The sequence below is a fragment of the Corapipo altera genome, unplaced genomic scaffold, assembly GCF_003945725.1.
Source record: "Corapipo altera isolate COAL_440 unplaced genomic scaffold, ASM394572v1 44, whole genome shotgun sequence".
Lineage (NCBI taxonomy): Eukaryota > Metazoa > Chordata > Aves > Passeriformes > Pipridae > Corapipo > Corapipo altera.
In genome coordinates, this window is record NW_020884880.1 from 1714736 (window position 1) to 1735831 (window position 21096).

General features: G+C 38.6%; 1 long non-coding RNA gene across 2 annotated transcripts in view; it reads left to right on the forward strand.

The window, feature by feature from the left end:
• Positions 1-21096, forward strand: part of LOC113945140 — a 49217-nt gene that overhangs the window by 19538 nt on the left and 8583 nt on the right. For both annotated transcript variants that reach the window (XR_003526962.1, XR_003526961.1), the window contains exon 3: positions 19551-19649. This is a non-coding gene — a long non-coding RNA (uncharacterized LOC113945140). The remainder of the gene's footprint in view (positions 1-19550; positions 19650-21096) is intronic.

Below are 21096 nucleotides of genomic sequence, written 5' to 3' on the forward strand. Positions count from 1 at the left end.
CAAGCTAATCTGTAGTGATTTTTACTTTCATTTTAAAACCTTTCTGTTTCAGTGAGCTATTACTAAATACTAAAAAGAAGTTTATTTTTAAAATGTCAAAAGTAAACATTCTATCATTTCTAAAATAGAAGGTTTTTTTTCTTCAGAAAATTCAGGATTAAATTTTTCTTTTTTAATATAATATCTGTTTTACACTTCATTCAGTTTAATTATCTGCAGATGATCATATTTGCAAGCAATTTCAGTCCTCTAAAAAATTCTAGTTTGTACTATTAACACAAAACCCTTCACACAATTTCAGTAAAAACCAGGAGCTTCTTCCTATTTGTCTGGAGTTCAATTCTGCACCTGAAGACTCAGGAAATATTTTGAAAATTATTGTTTATTTGCTTGGTTTGACCTGACTTTGCTTGGTTAAGTAAAACCAGGCCAATTTCCAGTAGATCCTGGAGTGACTTATATATTTGGCTGGAAACTCCAAGGGGTTTCATGCTGGGTGCTAAAATCTCTCAGCAGGTGAGAACGACTCTACTGGTCAGGTCTACGGGCTCTGAAAGGCCCCAAACACAGAACAAGTTCATGCAGAGCTTCTTGTAATACATAGAAAACAGACATTTACCACCTCAAATGTCAGGATTCGGAGCTGTGCTGTACCTACCAGAGGTGTAGAAAGTCAGCACTTAAGGCTGCTATTAGAGTGGGAAAAACAAGGAAAAGAATGAGCTGGGAATGTACATCTTCCCTCTGTCCCCAACACTAACAACTGCCCCAGACACCTCAGCAGAAGCAAACATGAGTTTCCAAGCTATGGCAGAGGGAAAGCAGGTACAGACACATAAGGATGATCGTAAGTCCGACCAAGGGACCATTTGGTTCAGCATCCTGCCCCAGCAGTGGCCAAGAGCGGCTGAGGAAGCATGGAAATGAGGACAAGCATGCAGTAATATCCCCTTGGCTTTGAGCACTCAATGACCTCCAATATTTTCTGAGCCAAAAATGGCATCTTTGTGTTTTACAGCCTTTAATGGTCCTTTTTCTGTGGATTTATATAATCCCTTTTGAAGCCATGTAAACTTCTGTCATTCTCAAAATCCTGTGCTAATGCCATCAACAATATACCTACTCCTTCTGTAAAGAAAACCTACTTTTCTTTGTCAAACCTGCTACTCCATGGCCCTATTTGTGCTACCTCCCTTTTGCTAATCATGATTTATAGATTTCTATTCCCTCTTTCCTCAGGTAACTCTTTTTCTACATAGTATACCAAGTTTATGTAGTCAATCCTCATCTGGAAGCTATTTTATAGCTTTAAGCATGCTGTCACCCTTTTCTAGTTCTGCTCTATCCTTTTTGAGATGCAGAGGACAAGACCACATGCAGTCTTCAAGGTACGTCCAACTCACAGACTTATGCCGTGCTTTCCATCCTTCTCTTAAGAATTTCAACTATTAATTCCAGAGTCAATCCCAGATGCATCAATTTACATCTTCCAACACTGAATTATATCTTCCATTTCATCATCCCAACAGCACCTTAAGATCCCTTCAAAACTACCCTGAATTTAAACATGTTAGGACCCTTCTTTTTGTGCCATGCCACTTTATTTCCCTAAAAGCATTTGACAAAAACTTCCTCAAAAGCCTTCTGGAAAACAGAGTAGAGCATATCAACAGGATTTTCCCATACAGTGCTGATTGATACCTTCAATGAAATCCACAGTGTTTAGGAGTAATTCACTATGTAAACACAAGGCTTGTGTCCTACTCAGTAAATCATATGTAAGTGTGTTCACTGGTTCTGTTCTTTATGTATGTTCATATCATATTTATGTATGTTCATTGTTTCTATTCTTTATTATAACTACTACCAATTTGCTTGTCAGATTTAGTAAGATTTTTTTATATCCTCAACTCCAGCATCAAGCCTTTTCTTTTTCAAATTGTGTAATTTTATCTTCATAAGCAAGGGCAAAATTTTAGAAGACTGTATGCCAGAATTACTCATTTCATAGTTAACTTCCTATATAACTCTTAAGTGAGCACCACATGCTACAGCTCGTCTGTTACTCTTTCTAGTAGAAAAAACTCAAAATATTTCTAACAATTGTTACCTATTTTCTTCAAAAACCTCTTTTTTGCCTATGCTTCATTCTATAACAGATCTTCTGAGATGTCCCATTAAAAAATATTCTGGAGCAAGAATCCATCTAAACTTCTACAGTGAATACAGCTTTAAACAGAGTGGGGGTTTTTTTGTGCTTTTATAGTTGGATCATAGTGTTTAAAAAAGCATTTTTAAACCCTTTAGCAAAAGGGTTTAAAAAGGGTTAACCAAGTCGGCTATGGTACTATCCCGAATGTGTTACTGTCTTAAAGTAACGCAGGGGGGAAAAAAGGGGATATATAGGATATTATTCAAAAATCTGTGGTGGGTCTGGCTGAGCCAGAATTTATTTTCCCATAGTAGTCCTCACAGTGCCATGCTCTGAATTGGTAGCTAGAGGAGTGTTGATAACACACCCATGTTTTGGCTACTGCTGAGCACAGCACTGTAATACTCCTTCTTCCGTTGAAGGCGAGATCCTAGGAGGGGACACAAGCAGGCCAGTTGACCCACACTGACCAAGGGGATATTCTAGACCATATGATGTCAACCCAGATATAAAAGCTGAGGCAAGGAGCAGGACTGGAGGCACTCATTGTCTCTGATGGCTGCCTGCTGTCAACTGTTACGCGTGTTGGAGCCCTGCTTCTCAGAGAAATGGCCAACCATCGCTGCTTATGGGAAGATAAACTGCTGGCTTCTGCTTTGTGCGTGCACACACTGCTTTTGCTTTTTTTTCTTTTGTATAAATATGAACTGAATTATTGCAACCCATGATTTGTGTTGTTTTCTTTTCCCACCCTACTCTCTCCCCTGTCCAGTTGAGGAGGGATAGAGAAGCTGGGTGGGCACTTGGCATCTGGCCAAGGTGAACCCACCACAAATTATTATTTATTTCTTACTGTCTAATGATGAGTGGAATGATGGTAATCTTGATTTCATAGTATTTATTTCTACCACATCACAGCTATTTACATACAGAGAGTGTGAGGACAGGCCAACCAGCACTGAAATATTCATGGAGGATTTGTGCACAACCAGTGCACTCTCCTCAATAACCTTCCCCTCTTCCTTCTTTGGAATGAGAAGTGAAAATGAATCTTTGCTAGTCGAGCAAAACCCTCTTTTTTTTTTTTATCTTCTTTACCTTCCCCAAAGCATCTGTGAACTATGACCCATAATCTGGCCCCACTTGTTTTATTTGCAAAATATGACAATTCAGTATAAACATTCCCTGTCTCAAGCAAGCTCAGTTTAAGTTATAAAATGGAGTAAAAACATAGATTAGATACTGCTGAACCTAACTTTGAAGTTGTTGTATTTAAGCTAAACATTAGTGAAATCAGAATCCTTTATTTGAAGCAGAGGTTGATAAATAAAGCAAAAAGGAATAACGAAAAGTTGATTCAAATAAACAACATCTACACTTACTTGCTTAGGCGAGAGTGCTTCCTGCCACACAGAGCCAAAAGCATTTCCCTCCTCATCAAGGTTTTCATAGGAAAGAACTCTGGCTGTGTGAGCTAGAATGATGCACTTTCCTATTTAAACATTTTGGGGAGTGAGTCTAAGGTGGTCAGAGCCCACTTGCCATACAGAGGCGAGACAGTGACATGTACTGGCCTTATGCCTAACAGCTACAGCTTTTATGCATCTTAGTCATAGAAATGACTCATCATATCTTCCATCAAAATCAAGACTACCACATACTGGTGTAGGAACAAGGTAATTCTCAACATGTAGCACATATGCCTGTGCAATTTACCTCACACTCACACCCAAACGAGTAGCTCTTCTGTAAGAGGATAACAGCTTGACAGTGGAGGAAGGTGTTTTCTATTGTTGGTCAAAGTCAATCCCAAATTCTGTCATTTATTTTAAGGTCTAAGTTTTGACTAAAACTCAAGAGTAAGTGAAAATATTTTTAGCATAAGACCTTCCAATGGAAAATGCTGACCTATCTATCTACCTGTAAAATACTAAGTTTCATTAATTTTCCTTTTTAAAGAAAACCTTGGAAGGAGGTTTTGAAACTGTCAAAACATTTTTTGGCATTTTTTCAACATTTTTTAAAATTTCAAATATGGAGTTCATTTATATTTGAAGTATTAAAAAGGAAAAAAAAAACAAAGGACAGAATTGAAAGAAGGCATGGTGAACCTATTGCAATATTTCAGCCACTGCACTCTGATTACCCATTGAATTATAATTCCTAAAATGAATTTAACAAATGCATTTTGATTTTTCAGTCTACTTTCAGACAAGAAGACTCTAAAAAATGGATATTCTTATAAAACAGGCAAACTGATTCTCCTCCCAATTCCAGCTTAAATCTAAGTTCAGAATTGTCCGTCATCCTGTGCTATTTTTGGCTACAGATTAACAAGTGATGTAGTGCAGAGGACAGGTATACTTGGGGTATTTTGACAGGTAAGAAAACACTCAACCCCCTAAAACAGAATCCTGAAGCTAAACCTTGAAGTGATACCCACTGAAGCGTATACTGTTGTGTATTTCAGCAATCTTGTATCTAACTTTACTTAAACTTGAGAGACAAAACATGACCTTAGTGAAATGGATGGAAATTTTGCTAGGTTAGATGGGACCTTAACCTGGCCTCAAATTTCTGCATAGAAGTAACATTGATTTGAGGATTTGCATAAGCAACACGTTTTATCAAAGCATCCTATCTCACTTTCATCCCACTGCTGCTGCCCCTGCTGTTACCATGCTGACCCCTCGTTCACATCACAATATTGGTTACCTCTGAAATTGAGATTTGAGTTCAGGATTTTACTGATAACTTTCAAGGTTCTTCAAGCCTTGACCCCTCTGTTCCTGCATAACCTGGTCCACATTTCTGTTTCCTTTCGTAACCTACTTTCTGTTTCTCATTTATCTCTGCTCCCGCATCACTTTTTAAGTTGACTGTGTCAAAATACAGTGCTTTTGCACAGTTGACCCCAATGTGGTGGAACTTCGTTCCTCTTGATATCTACAGATACAGGAGATAAAATCCCTCCCTCTACTTCTCCAAGATTTTGGCGGCCTGTCTCATAGGGTACAAAGTGTGGTCAGGCCATGTGATACAGCTTTCATTCCCCCCAGACCTCCTCCCTCTTCAATTTTTTAAAGTTAAGGTCAGGCTGTGTAAAAGAATCAGAGCTCACAGCCGAATAATTGGAGTCATCTGAGGCTCACGCGAAGGTCACGTAGGTTAGTGCTTTTGAGGAATCTGTGATAAGGAAGTTTCTGAGAGGGATTTATGATCCAAGCCAATATTTCTGCTTAGTGTAATTTATGGGAGAATTTAAAAAAAAATCATAATAGGGACAAGCCCCCTTTTGCTGTGCCACTTATCATAAAGTTTATGAGTTTTGTGTGCAATATTGGACATGTTAAGTTGATGTCCCCTTGTTTTCCTGAAAAGTCTTTGTAGCTGTTGTTGCAGTCTAACTCTGCTATTGAGAGCTTTCTTCCCAAATAAACAGCTTGAAGACACCTCAAGTATGTTTAAGAATTCATTCCTCCTTTAACACATTGCCTTTTGAAAGAGCATGGTTTGATTTTGAGAGAAATATGAATTAACTGGGAAAAATATAATTTCAACACTGTATTAATTTAACTTAGAAAAATGCCTTTGTTTTACTTATATAATTTTGTATTTCAGAAAACCCTGGAAACAGTTGCACTGCTCACAGGTTTCTTAAACTACAAGAGGAAAAAATGTCCTTTCATATTTTTCCTATATAATGGCATTTTTTTCATTACTATTCCAGGTTAGTTTCATTTTGATTATGAATTTTATGACCATAAGAATTAGTCACAGCAGTCAAGCATGTTTCTTTACAAAGCTATTTCTTCCTTTAAGTCGTTGTTTGCATTACAGCAGGTTCTTGAACAAGGTCTCCAGTATAGTTAGCACTGAAGAGGGACTGAACAAGATTCTTCACCAGGATTCTTTTTTAAATAGCTTGGTTATTTATTTTTGTTAAAGAAGAATCAAAAATTAATAAGAACCAATTCTAAGAGTATCTTCAGTGTGCTGCTGCTGCCCTTACCAAAATGTGCAATTTCCTGTATTGACCAAGCTCCACAGAGAGAAGACTTCAATATAAGTCAGGAATGAAACATGTACCTTGTGGGGCTAAATTTTCTCTGGGCCTGAAATAGAGACCCTGATGTGGATGAAGAACTTGACCAGATTAGCTTCGGAGTTTGCAAAAACATATTAAAAAAAAAAAAGAGAGAGAGAATGTATTTGTGATCTGACCTTAACTTCTCCTAGCAATAATAGTGTGTTTCTCTTTCTGTCGGTGAACACTTCTCACCCAAAGCCAGCTTGTCATCATATAAATCAACCTGAGAAGTCACACAGTAGACAGAGAAAACTGTGTCTCTTGCATTTAGACTTTTTGTAACTCTAAAAATAATATAAAGCAACAAATAGTAATCTGTATTTTGCAAAAACAGAATTCAAACCTCTGTTTCAGCATTTCCTGGAACTAAGGTAAAATAGCTCTTTCAAAGGTATATTTGGAAAATCACTTGCAGTTCACCTTTCCAGCTGTGCAGTGCCTTGACTTGTGTGTGCCTTTTCAGTGCAATCAAACATCCACAGTGATACAACAAAGCTCAAACTTGCATTGAACTTTATCAATTTGTGCAGTCTCACAGGCTCAGGTGATTTGGGCCTTTCAAAGAACAGTTCAGCTAAGCTCTGCCTTGGCAAGAACAAAGACTTGATAAATGTTTATCTCTTCATACCACACTTCCCTCCTAAACTGACTGCCAGGTCATCAAAAATTCCACCCAAAAATGGGTGGAATTCAGAATAATGACTATATCTTAAACATGTGGGTTTTGCTAAAGAAAATGATTCTTCACCAGTCCCTCACATTAGGCCTTTACTTTACAAGCACAATTAAGCACTGCTTCCAAAATTTGTTTTCTGCATATTTTACAGATCTTTTCAGTGATGTAGGATTATTGGGTTGGCTAACCAACAAATATATGAGTTGTAAACATTCCTCAGGAGTGCAGCGTCCCACAGCATAACGAACGGCTCCAGGAATTCTTTTTTCCCCACTCTTTTCCAGATCTTCTGAAGTGTAACAGATGGTTGTTATTATTTCTCTTTTTGGTTTCTACTCCTTTTATCTTTACCCAAAGTATTTCACCACCACATATTTGTACTGTCAAATTGCACCATGCTGGAATTATGCACACTTCTGGAATGTAGGATGATCTCTTCAGTTCTTCAGCCTTCCTACCACTTCCAGATAAATCCTCATTTTTGCTGGCATTCTAATTCTGAGAATCGTTTAACAAATTATATACTTTTTCTTTCTCCCCAAATCACATTCTCTGCATTTTAGAGTGATTTTTCAGTTCTACTGTTGCTTTTCTTTCCTTATTTTTCATTTACAGTGAAACATACGAATATTAAAATACTTATAATACACAATATCCTTTACCATAAATTTGGTTTCGGAAAACATCTCATCTGGACAAAAGGCATGATCCCACAAGATTTCCAGGGCTCATGCCACCACCAGGTTTGTCATTGCTTAGATACCTTGCTTTCTTCCTCCAGACATAATCCTGCACTGATGAAAATTTTTCAGACGTATCATTCCAACTTTCATTTCTTTCTTTACAGGGTCATGACTTTTTCATAGGGAAACTATCCCGTCCTTTACTTTCATATGGGTTCTTTAAACAGTAAAAGATACCTTTCAGTCGTTATCATGCCATCTGATATATATATCAAAAATTAACAGCATTATGGAAAAAAACCACAATCTGTGGTCTGTTCATAACTTCTGTAACAAAAGCATCAGCTGGCACTTACTTAGTTAGACAGTTGGCCTCCATTTATACTACTCTACTGATGCACAATTTATTGTTGGACTCATTTGTTCAGTATGGCTACGATTAATTTCACAAGTTTCATCATTATTCAGAAAGATCTTCCAGTGTAGCCATTCTTTATATTGTACTCTTATCACACCTCTTAAATAACCTAATGCATTTCAGCTCAAATAATGTCTGTCACTTGCATTTACACTACAAGACTATTCATTCTGAGCAATAAAGCAAGGCACATTTTATTCACATCTTACATTCTTCTGAAGATAAACATATTTATCAAAATTCCTGTTACAGTTTGAGTTTGTAGGATGAGGTTAAAGAAATGACAAATTCACTTTAGAAAAAATATTTCTTCAGAATGCTTTACCCCACTTCTAGTCCCAAGAGCTGTGCCTTCAACGTGCTTGAAAAGATTTCTGTATTGGCAACAGGAACGTGGGTTTTAATTTGAACAAAACAGGTATTATAGAAGAAGCTGTATATGAAAGCAGCAAGAAGCCTTTGAGGTTCAAGAGGCCTTTATTATCTTCCTAAGGGACCTGTTTAGCTCTGGCACAAAAAATAATTTTTATACCTCTAGTCTTCTTTATTTTCATAGGAATAATTATTTCTTCCTGTTACAGTTTTCCTTCTGTTGCTACTTTATCCCTAGTGCAGTTTAACCTCTTTGTAACATATAGTTACAAAACATTGCTTGCAACATTAATTTCAAAGTGGCATCTCAACCTTCTTTGAAGGTGTCTTCAGTTCAGTATATGCAGCATTTCTCCTGCATTCGGATGTTTTTTTCCCAAATTTAGTTAGCTATTTTTATCAAAGATGAGCAGAACTGCTGACAGGACAAAAAGCAGAAAAAACAGGGTCTCACAAGTGTGAAAAGAAACAGATCAGAGATGGTAGCCTGAGTTGTGGGTTAATGTAAATTGTATACACCCCTGCTAGAAGTTATCTCTCTGTCTAGTATGCATAGGGACATCCTTGCTACTCTACTTACACAGTTCAAATGTCAATATGGCTAGCACAATAAAGCATCAAGGTAGAAGGTAAAAAAAGACATCTAGAAATAATCTCATATCAAAGAATTGATGTGAAACCTAGATTTAAAAATTAGATAATCTAGAGATGTGATTAATCTCTATGGGAAGCTGGAAGTAGAATGCAGTGACTGGAAGTCCTAAACTGAATTACCTCCTAAGCAATTCATAGAGGGCCACATAATTATAGGAAAGGAGATTTTTTTTTTCTTTCCAAAGTTGTCAACCTTCTGTTCTCAGCTCAGGTTTGCAAAAAAAAAGCTAGATATTTTCTCTTTCTTACACTTTCTTCAATAACACACTATGCTTCTGTAATTCAAAATTCTCTCATTACTTTGATACTAATTGAAGTAGAATATGATCTACCTCCCTTTTCCTCTGCTGCACGGAAAATAAACTGTAAAATGTGGGTTTGTCAGTTTTATGCAAGCAGACAGGACTTAAAGACATATGGGGTTAAAGGTTGAAACATTTTCAATTCATCATCCAGCTCTAGTTCTCAAGTATTTGGCTGTTCAATTTTGCAAGCACAAGACAGCAATTATATGTGGAAATTGAGAAAATAGAACTCTTATCAAGCCCATGTATTTGTATAATGGCGCAATTTAAAAAAAAAAAAAAAAACAGGGTGTGTAAGGGCACATACAAGGACTGCAATGTGGTCTGAAAGGGTATCAAAAAAAGATAGAATCTATCAAATGTTTGCTGAGTAGAGTCTGTATATGTGTATGTGGGAGGCAGTGGTTCTAAAAGATGCTCTTAAAGGAGATAAGCATTTCTACATGTCTTTATGGATAGCTGACTTCAGTTTTTTAAATATGCAGTGCCTCTGAGCATTTCCAAGCATTATTATTATCCTGCTCCATTGTGATATAAAATGAGTGAAAAGCATTGAGTTGAACATTCCACAAAGATATATAATGAGAATTTAAACTCTGAAAATTGTGCTCGCTGCAAACAACTACTAGGTTTTCCTACATTTAAAATCATAATCTTGATATGGGGCTTGACTTTCAGAAGAACAGTCTCATTTTATACTTATAAGAAACTGCTGCAATTTTCCAAGTAAAAATTTTCACAAGATTGTTATTCCATGACTGATCCTCCTTCCGGCTCAGCCGGCCCCAGCCACACCAAGGGGGCTTCTCCTGGCAGCCACGGGGGCTACAGCCCCTGAGGATAGGAGAGGAGGAACTTCAGAGCACACAGAGGTTTGCCAGTTCAATTTGGGGGAGTGGGAGGGGGTCCGGTGGGCTGTGGGGTCCCCGGATGGGCAGGAGGGTGGATAGGGCAGTCCTGTTTGGAGGGTTGTGGGTGGGCAGTGTAAGAAAAGTCCTGTAGTAAAATATGTCCATGGGCAGAATGGGCTCACTAGCCTTCTGGCAGTCATCCTAGGAGGACAACTCTAATTCCAAACCCAGGCAGATGGAGCTCACTTAGCCCTGTTAGGCCATCCATCTAAGAGAAGGATACTCTAATTAAACCTATGTCCTGAGGACCTCACTGCCACCGTCCAAGCTCTCTCGGCCCTGGCAGATGAATCCTAGGACTAAAGGGTGGGTCCAGTTCTGTGCATGCTGCGTCTCATCTAAAAAATCCATTGTGCAGGCCTGAAAGTTATACCCACATTTGTAAAGCCCTGTAGCAACAGGCGAGGGTCGAAACGGTAGGTGAAAGGTGCACTGGAAGCCACAGACCCAACCCTGCATGCAGGCGGTTCAGGACATTGGTCGCCTGAGACTGATCCCAGAGATGACAGTCTCTTTTGGCAGCATCCTGAATGACCAAGTAGCCTTTTTCAAGGAGAGCACTGTTTACTCCACTTGGAGAGGGACCTAGAAAAGGGAGCCTAACCAAAGCTCATCTCCACCCTTCACCTGGCTGGTTAACCGCGGCCAACAGACATCTTCTACAAATGCGGTCACACAAAGATCAAAAGACAAAGGCACACACTTGCCTTCAAAGGTGTACCCAAACTGACACACCCATGCTGGAACATCAGAACCATGCTTGATACTGGGGATAATGGATGTCCTGACCGTCATTATGCCCTAATTGCCCACAAACTATCATGTCTCAACATCACTCTCAGTGAAGTTCGTCTCCATGAGGAAGGTAGCCTTAGAGAACATGGTGCTGGTTACACACTCTTTTGGTCAGGTAAACCCAGAACCAAAAGGCATCTCTCAGGAGCAGGCCAATAGGTCATTCTGATTGCATTATCTCCCTACGCCTTCCACTACACAACAAGCAACATATTGTCCTCTTTAGTATATATGCCCCAACTCTCCCAGCTGACCCTGCCAAAAAAGATACATTTTACACTGACCTGCACCACCTTACCCAAAAGGTTCCCACAGATAATAAGATCATTATCCTTGGTGATTTCAACACCAGAGTAGGAAAGAATTTTGAAGCCTAGAAAGGAGTATTAGGCAAGCATGGTGTTGGAAACTGCAACAATAATGGTTGCCTTCTGCTAGAGTTTTGTACAGAGCAGTAGCTCACCATCACTAATACTATCTTTCAGCAGAAAAAATAGACTGAAGACAACCTGGATGCATCCTAGATCCAAGCATTGGCACCTCATTGATTATGTCTTGGTGCGATGGAGAGATGTCCACGATGCCCACCATACCCGCATGATGACCAGTGCAGAATGTCAAACAGACCATCAGCTTGTGCACTGTAAACTCAACTTCGACCTTAAGTTCAAGCCTAAAAGGAGCGATATTCCAAGGAGGAGACTCCAAGTTAATGATCTTCAAACAGCTACAGTGAGAGATAGCTTTCAGGCAAACCTTCAAACTAGGCTCGAAGATCTTTCCATAGATCCGTCTCCTGAAACACTTTGGCACCATATTAAAAACAGCATCCTGCAGTCCTCTGAAGAATCCTGAGGGTTCTCCTTCAAGAAGAACAAGGACTGGTTTGATGAAAACAATCAAGAGACTCAGGAATTGTTGAGGGAGAACTGCTCACCAAGCACACCTTGCTCAGCCATCTTGTCATGTAAGAAAAGCAGCTTTTCATCTTGCATGCAGCAAGCTCCAACAGAAACTTCGTGACATTCAGAACAAGTGGTGGATCAATCTAGCAGGAAAAATTCAATTACACGCAGATACGGGTGATCACAGAGAATTCTGAGGCCCTGAAAACAGCATACAGGCCTACATACCAGGTCCAAAGCCCTCTACTCAGCCCAGATGGTCAAATGCTTCTCACAGATAAAACCTCCATTCTGAATCGATGGTCTGAACACTTTCAGACTCTTTTCAGTACTAGCCGTGTAGTTCAACACTCAGCAATTCAATACATTACACAACAATCAGTGAAGAATGAATTGGATATTGCCCCTACTATGGGAGAAACTCTTAAGGCCATACAGCAGGTGAAAACTGGCAAGGCAGCTGGGTTGATGGAATTCCACCTGAAGTCTGGAAACATGGGGGCCAAGCACTCCATGCTAAATTTCACGAGTTTGTGGTGCACTGTTGGGAACAAGGTGTACTACCATCAGACCTCCATGATGCAGTCATCATCACCTTGTATAAGAAGAAAGGAGATAAATCAGACTGTTCAAATTATCGAGGTATTACTCTGCTCTCCACTGCTGGCAAAATCCTGGCAAGAATACTAATACCCATTACAGCAGAAGGAATTCTACCTGAAAGTCAATGTGGTTTCAGAACCAACAGGAGTACCACAGACATGATATTTGTTCTCAGACAACTGCAAGAGAAGTGTAGGGAACAGAACAAAGGTCTTTATGTAACCTTTGTCGATCTCACCAAGGCTTTTGATAATGTGAGCAGAAAAGGTCTGTGGCAGATTTTGGAACATTTAGGTTGTCCCCCCAAGTTCCTTAAAATTATCATCTTACTTCATGAGGATCAGCGTGGCCAAGTCAGATATGGCAATGCACTTTCTGAGTCCTTTCTAATAACCAGTGGTGTGAAACAAGGCTGCGTCCTTGCACCAACCCTATTCACAATCTTTTTCAGCATGATGCTCCAAAGGGCCACTGCAGACCTCGATGATCAGGACGGTATCTACATTTGATATCGTACTGATGGAAGCCTTTTCAACCTAAGGCGACTGAAGGCCCACACCAAGACCTTAAACCATCTTGTCAGGGAGCTGCTTTACGCTGATGATGCTGCCCTTGTCGCCCACACAGAAGCAGCTCTGCAGCATTTAACATCCTGCTTTGCAGAGGCTGCTGAGCTTTTTGGGTTGGAAGTCAGCTTAAAGAAGACAGAAGTTTCCTATCAACCTGCACCTCAGGAACCTTCCATCATCCCTGTATCACCATTGGCCAATCAGAGCTCAGTTCAGTCCAGCAGTTTAATTACCTAGGTAGCCTCATCTCCTCGGATGGTAAGATTGACGGAGAGATAGACAACAGGTTAGCAAAGGCATAGAGTGCTTTCGGAAAGCCTCATAAAAGAGTTTGGCAAAATAAATACTTGAAGAAAAGTACAAAGAACAGTGTTTACAGAGCCATAGTGCTGTCTACTCTCTTATATGGATCTGAAACATAACTGGTCTACTCAGGCCTTCAACCGGGAGGTCTGGAGACACACCATCTATAACGCTGTTGTTTCTTTTGAGAACACATGTGGGATCACTCTCGAAGAGAAAAGACAATGCAGAAAGAATCGTGTCTTTTCAATACCACCCAAGGAGTCTTTCTGCTGTGCCTTTTGCAACCGGACTTGTCTATCTCTCATTGGCCTATTTAGCCACCAACACGCTTGTAGCAAATGTGGGTAGAGCCCTTCCCAAATCTTCATTCGCGAAGCCCAGCCATGATGATCCTCCTTCCAAAATCCAAAAGCAAAAGTGGGGCTCACCTGTTAATCAGGAAATTGAAACTATTCTTTTTCATTTCCATTTCTTGTTCTATCAGGGCCAGTTTTCCTACTCTCCCCTTGATCCATAGGTGAGACTAACTTGTGAAGTTTTCCCCCTACTCAGATATGAATGACCATCACCACAAACAAATAATCTACAGGATACAGCTCACATAGATTGAAATCCAACAGCCCTGCTAACCAGGGTGTCTCTGCATCTACAGTTCATCAAAGCTTCAATTCTGCTCAGAAAAAAATGCAGTGAATTCAGGACAAGACCTCACAAGTTCATCCAGCAATGCTTGTGAAACCTGATGTGCTGTTTCTGAAGAAAAATAGACAGGCAGATATTTATAAATGAATTGGTTCTCTACTAATGTGTTCTCTTTGACTAATGTGTTTCTCTTCTAATGTGTTCAGAACACATTCCATATCCGCTTGGGACACAGGACTATGGCAATCCTTTTAATAGGAGCTGCAAACTCCTAAGCCTTTTGATTCATTTTACCCAGCCAAAAGACTTTGTTTTGGATCAGAGAATTTTCTGCGGGTTGAGAATTTCAAGAGCTGATTCTCACTTTCTGGGAAGTTGTGCATGATACTTGCAAAGTTTGTTTGTAGAGAGTAGAAGCCAGTGTCCATGTTCTGTCTCATACTGTCTGTGGAAACCAGGAAACACAGTGTTGCTCCCGGCTTTCTTTTTCATTGTGAACATCACTCTTTTGAAAAGGTAGGATGAAAACTGTTGCTACTGTGATTTAAGGACAGGATGATGAATTAAGTAGAAATAGTTACATTAAATCTATTTACAAAGTGACTGTTCATAACAAACTAGGAAGAGCTGGCATTGGGCCTCAGAAAGAAATGGAAGTCAATTCCAAGTAGAAAACTTGTGAATGCTTTGAGGCTTACAAAAAGTACATTATTTTTTTAAGTATCTTTGTACATCAGAAACAGTATTCACTTAGGAGTGGGACTATGCCCTACTTTTGTATCAACAGAAAGTCCCAGTGCAGGAGCAGTTCCACAATCAGAACCCCCTTTGCCAGTGCTACTTCTTTCATTCAGGGCTCCTGTCTAAGGAATGCCACCAGAAGACATCTGGCAATATTAACTGTGTCTGCATTACACAAATTATACCAACAAAATCTTTTGCATTTCCTTGACTCCCGAAAAATGACAGGGGAAGGATTCCTCTAAAAGAAAAATGAGCCAAATATTTGTCTAGTCTCCAACCATGCTGCAACGAAGAATGGAAAATTTTTCTGTCTTCAGAGAAGGTGCAGATTAGGTTGCTTTTAGCTTCTTATCAAAATTTCTATCGACTGTTTGGCTGCAAAGCATGTGCCCGGCCACACGTACCCCAAAATGTAAATTCAGGAGCAGAAACAGTATTCTACAAAGAGAAACAAACTTCCACTGCAGTTTTGAATTATTCAGGTAGCAATACTACTCAATTTGAATGTTAGTAACCGGAACATAAGTGAAAACTTAAGAGCTGTTTGGATACTCATCCTCCTAGACTCCTTTGAATTAACTTGCTGAGAGAGTAGCATGATGCTCTAAAAGTAATTATGCTGGTAAAAAGAAGGTGAAAAAAGTTTCAGCTTCTCACCATGTTTTTTCAGCTTCATATTTCATTTTGGATGTCTGATGTATAGTGAAAGCAAAGACAAGGAGAAGGCAAAAAATCTTTACTTACTAAAAGAATATTTATTTTAGTCATCTTGATTAGCCTTAGTTGTTATTGTGTCAAACAATTATTATTCTCTTTATGGAATGTTACCCCTCTATAGGTCAGATGTTCAAAATATGCCTCAGCTCAGTGTCTAGTTATGTGAAGCAAAATCTCTTGCATGTGCCTTTTTTCCTACTAACAGTTGAGAGCCCTAACACCAATCAGGCTATCAAAAAAAGAAAAAAAAAAAAACAGACACAACTGGTGCATAGGAGTTCTGGGTATAAATTTGTTAACACAAAAGATAATGGACAGAAGAGCCCATGCAAGTGACTTAGGCATATATGAATGGAGATCACACTAAGTCTCCAAAAATTTGACTTTCACTAAATTTGCAATACTTCTTTCTTATGCTATCTGAACAGTACTGTACTTGTTACATTGTAACAAGCTAGATTTAATGTTAACTGTCTCTGATAGTTTAGATATTTTTGTTTTCAGACTCTACATTTAGGCAAAGTCAATGCCATGGATCCTTCAACTGTGCTGGAAATCGCCAGTGAATATTCTCCCCTCATTACACACAGTGAAATTTCATTAATATCAATACTGGTTTGATACATAGAATACACAATATAGATCTATACTGAAGATAAAGAATCACAATTTTGCTTTCTGTATTAAACTTCAGCTAAAGTTTAATAGAAGTATTGATTCTTTTGCTACCTGTTCTCCTCAAGGATAACACTAAATTGCTTGCAGATTTCATTATAAAATTATAAATTGAGGGTACATGAAAAAATCAATGATGGAGACCTGTAGTGATTAATGTGTCACTAACAAACAAACTTTCCCAATTTCCCTATGTCTTATTTACTCATTTTGTAAGAGACACTGAAAAACAGCTTTAAAAACATAAAGTGAAATATAGTCCTTTCTTTCTGGGGAATAGAATCCACAAGTTTAAATCATTAAACTATAATTATACTCTGAACATTGGAAGGATTTACAGTAAAAATATCAGGTTGAGATTAAGTCAATAAAATTAATCACTCGTTACCCTGAAGGAGCAAAAGGTTTGAAAAATGCTACAAAATTGAAAGCTACCATGAGCAAAGGGACTCAGGGAATTCATTTTAATTCACCACAGGCAAGTTCAAATACAAGCTGTTCTTTGTTATTCAACCTGAGGTATTATTTTTCATACAGACACTCACATCTGACCAAGCCATAATCACATACTGTAGAGCTTTCTTTATCTGATCGTAGAAGCTTCCTGTTTTAGCTATATATTAACAATGAACTGCATATGGATGGGGTGGCGTCACAGAGTGGGCTATATTCTGCTCACATAACCACATCTATCAGTGTATTAAGTGCCTCAAAGCTGGGACTTGAGCAATGGGTAGTAAAGCTGGCCTTCCATCACTACTCTCTCTCCCTTACATGGGCCTAACAGACATTTTGTATCGTGGATTCTTTGCTTTTCCAGCAGCACAGGCAGCTCTCCTGCAGTGGTCTAAGAGAAGGTTGTGGATTGAAATAACCTTTTCTCTCTCATCTGGTTTTAATGATTGATCACAGTGTCTAAGACAGTACTTCTCAAACCCCCCTGGTATGTTCTCCCCGTGAGAAACTGCAAACAGCAAATGTAGCCATCTCCCCTTCAAGGACCCACATGCTATGATGAGGGGCAGAGACTTCTTAGTAGAAATTACGTAAGAAATGAGGTGTGAATTTAAAGGGTTGAGAAGGACCTTGGAAAGGTTGTATAAAGGACATGTGATCAACACTCTAAGAAGTAATTTGTAACTCAAATACAACATCCTTGTGCTTTTGGATCTGAAGTGACCTGATCCATCTGCTCTGAAAATCAAGATGCGTCTGTGAACTGTGGGACTGTGCACAATGGTTGAATTTTAATTTGGCTGCAGAGATTTAGGTTCTTCCTCTAGCCCTGAGAAAATCAAAACCAATTAATAAGATCTCTTTTTGATTCAGTGAAGTATATTAGCCACCTGATTTTACAGCTACAAAAGTGGGGACAGATGTGTTTGAAGACTCGGAAGCAGTGGAGAGAATTGCTTAATGCATGATGTAAAGTAACATTTCCAAGTGAAATCAACCAAAGTTCAAAGATTTTTTCAACGAATGCTTTGAAAAACTGCCAGCTCACAAGCTATTTATGTTACCAGAAATAGTAAAGTAGAGGGTGTATGAAAAAGCATATATGCCATTGCCCATTCATAAGCAAAATCAAACATTATAACCAGTATTAGCAGTGAAATAATTTCAGTGAGAACATAGCCTATTACTGGCCTGACATGGCATTCTTTCTAGAATATTCACAAGAATTAGCTGAAACTTTTGTTTTATTTACAAGATTTCCACCAAAGCTATTTTAAATAGACAGATTTCTTTTTTAAAGATTTCCAGAAACATATAGCAGCCATCTGCAGGCAAGTTTATTTCTGAAAAGGCATTTATGAATTTACGTCCAACATAAATAAAGAGCTGTTAGGCAATTAAGCTGGAAAACGTGCATTTTTCAGACAGAAAATAAACATTTGTTTCCAGCCAGTTGATGTACAAGTACCATGATTTAAAATTTGAAACCATAACTTTCTGCACCCAATGTTGAGACTAAATTTCTGCTTGAAAAACGGAATGTGTAAGTGTTCTTGACTATACGGATTTCTTTTATTCTTCTCAGTGTGGAAGATGCTAATCTTCCACATGATTTAAAAGGAATCTTCACTCACCTCTCCCTTTTATTCTTACCCTATATACAAGACCTTCCTCATGAGCTGTACCCTAAAAAACTTTTCCAGGCAAACGGCTACTTCAAGTCAAAGGGAATTTTGCTTTACAGTCCTTGAGGAAGGACTTTGGAACTAAATGTAATTCCTGGAATTATTTTTATCACCTAGGGATACAGATGACATTTGAACTTTATTTTAGCTGCCAATACTCGGGTGGAGAGCACTGAAGAATACTATAGCTTTCCTTGAGTCACTCTATGGTAAAGGTAGAGTTTTCCTTTCAAACCCCTGTTTTCTTCACTTTCCTCAGCTATTACCTTTGGTCTGAAATATTTTGTCATTGTTTCTATCCCCAGTGATGTTTTTTATCTTTTATACTATTCATGTTTGAATAATATCCAGCTCTTCCTTCAGTTATGCAGAGCCTAAAATAATGTAAAAATATCTATTGGGTCGAAGATCTGTTAAGACACCTTTGGAGTAGGTTAAGCAGAAACTATTTGGCCTTAAACTATCACATGTAGCACTTGTTTAGCTCCATGTGAGGAAACTGATACATTTTTGTGATAGAAAAGTTGTGAAAGAAAAGAATGAGATCGTTACAAGCCATACTATTTTCTGAGGTGTATATAAGGTCTTGGTGCAGCAACAAATCAGAAGATGACTTTCCACATCTATATGAAACCCTACTAGCATTATTAGTAGCAAATTGCATTGATGCATTTCTTACAATTAGTCTTAGAATTACACAGGCTCATGTACACTTCTGGGAATACAAAATGAGTGGCTGACAAGGCATGTGACTCAAAGTTGTTAATTCTGTTGTCCACTTGGACTAAAACTGCATTTCTTATGCACAGGACAAACGAGATCTGACAGATATGCTAGGCTTGCTAAAGAAACAGAAAGGTAATATAGGTCTTTTCAATATGATTATCTTTAAATAATACCTATAGATTGCTGCTGTGCTCAAAGCCATTAAAACTGAAAAGAATAAAACCATTACAATTTTTTTAAAGGTAGAATTTAGGTGTGGTTCCCCAACCTGCTCAGGAAATAAAAATGCATTTGGAAGAAGTGAGTTAATGGGTTCTGTGCTGTGCTGTACCACTCCCCAAAATCTCTAAAAGCATTAGAAGCTAGTCCACATTATTCCAATCTTTGTAGTATTAACTTTCACTCACACACTAATATTTATATAAGCTGTGGTATTTGCCTCGTTTTACTTTACACTTTGTTTTAGAGAAGAAAATGGATGCAGAGGGCAGGTCGATTAGTGTCTGTTGCATATGCTCTGGCTACACAAGTCTGTCTACAGCTGGTGAGTGCCAGAATTGGGAAGGTACAGAAGTATAAACGTCTTGTTACTCTTGCCCTGTATCTTATGTATGTACCCTAAGAGTCAAAATTGTCCAAAAGGAGTCTGTGCTAGCTGGGTTTGGTTTTATGTGGTACATTTTTATATTCCTGTTCCCATTTTCACACTACTCATCACAGCCTCAGCTAAGGGTCAGGATCCCCTGTGCTAGATACAGCATAAACACAGAAGAAAGTTCCTATCCAAAAGGACTTAGTAAGGCAAAAAGGGGAACAGGTACACTTTGTCCAAGAGCGGCACAGAGACACCAAAACATAAAAGACCCTATCTGTTCACTTTACAGAGAACTAAATCAACAAATCTATTTCAGGTGTTGTCTAACTTCTACTCTCCATTCCCTCAACATACTGAGATGCAAAGTAACCCTGATGTTGCAAGCAGTATGCACTGTAGATTGAATTTCCATCCCTTGCCTCTGGTTAACAAGTGACAGTTCTCTGCACCATGGAAACCATAAACCATGTATGTCTGTTTGGAAAGAATGGTAATTGCTGCAATAATAGGTGGAATCCAAACCCCTGTCCTAAACAACATGTTCTGCAACACAAAAGCTTCCTGAGACAGAAATACTCCTAGAGACTGCTGAGATCATTCAGGTAGTGGGACACAGAGTCCTACCACCTAAGAGATCTGCAAATAAAAATAATGGAGGTACCACCCTAACCATGAACTGTGTCCTACCTCTGAGTGATGGTAGTACATCTCAACCTTCAGTCCCCATTTCATTCTCCTCAAAAAACAGTTTACTCCCTCTTTGTGCAAGCATTAAACTCTTATACATAGCTCTTCTTTCCCTTTAAATGATGTTCCTGAAGGCAGGCTGGGTTAATTTTAACCTGTATGGGAGCTCAGAAACACAATAATGTGAAAGTGTACACGTAAGATCTTGAATATCTAACCCTCAAGTATCTAAATCCTCACTGTAAACCACAGTAATGTCAAACTGAGAGTAGTGCCCTGATGCTCCAGTATTCCTCATCATTGATTTTCTATATAGATTACAGTAAAAGGTTTCCCAGAGTCAACTTGTAAAAAAGGGCTAGAGTTTCTGTGGATTACCTCCTTGTTAAATTAAATTTAAAGTACTAGTGCCTCCTGAATATATGCAAAATGAGATAAACCTTTCATGTCTTGAAGAGTGATTAAAAAAAAAATATCTGGAAAGTTGTCTATGAGGAGGGAAAAGGAAAATGAAAAAAGAAGAGGTAAAAAGTATAAAAAGTAAAAAAAAATGTAGAAGTAGGAAAGAGAGAAAGGGAAAGGGGGAAAAAGAAAAACGAAAGGGAGAGGAAAAAAGAAAAATGGAAAAGGAGAAAAAAAAAAGGACAAGAGAAAAGAAAGGAACCCATATTTAAGCTTTAAATTTTGCATTCCTAAAGAATCCTGCTTATTTAAACCAGACTTTGGAAAC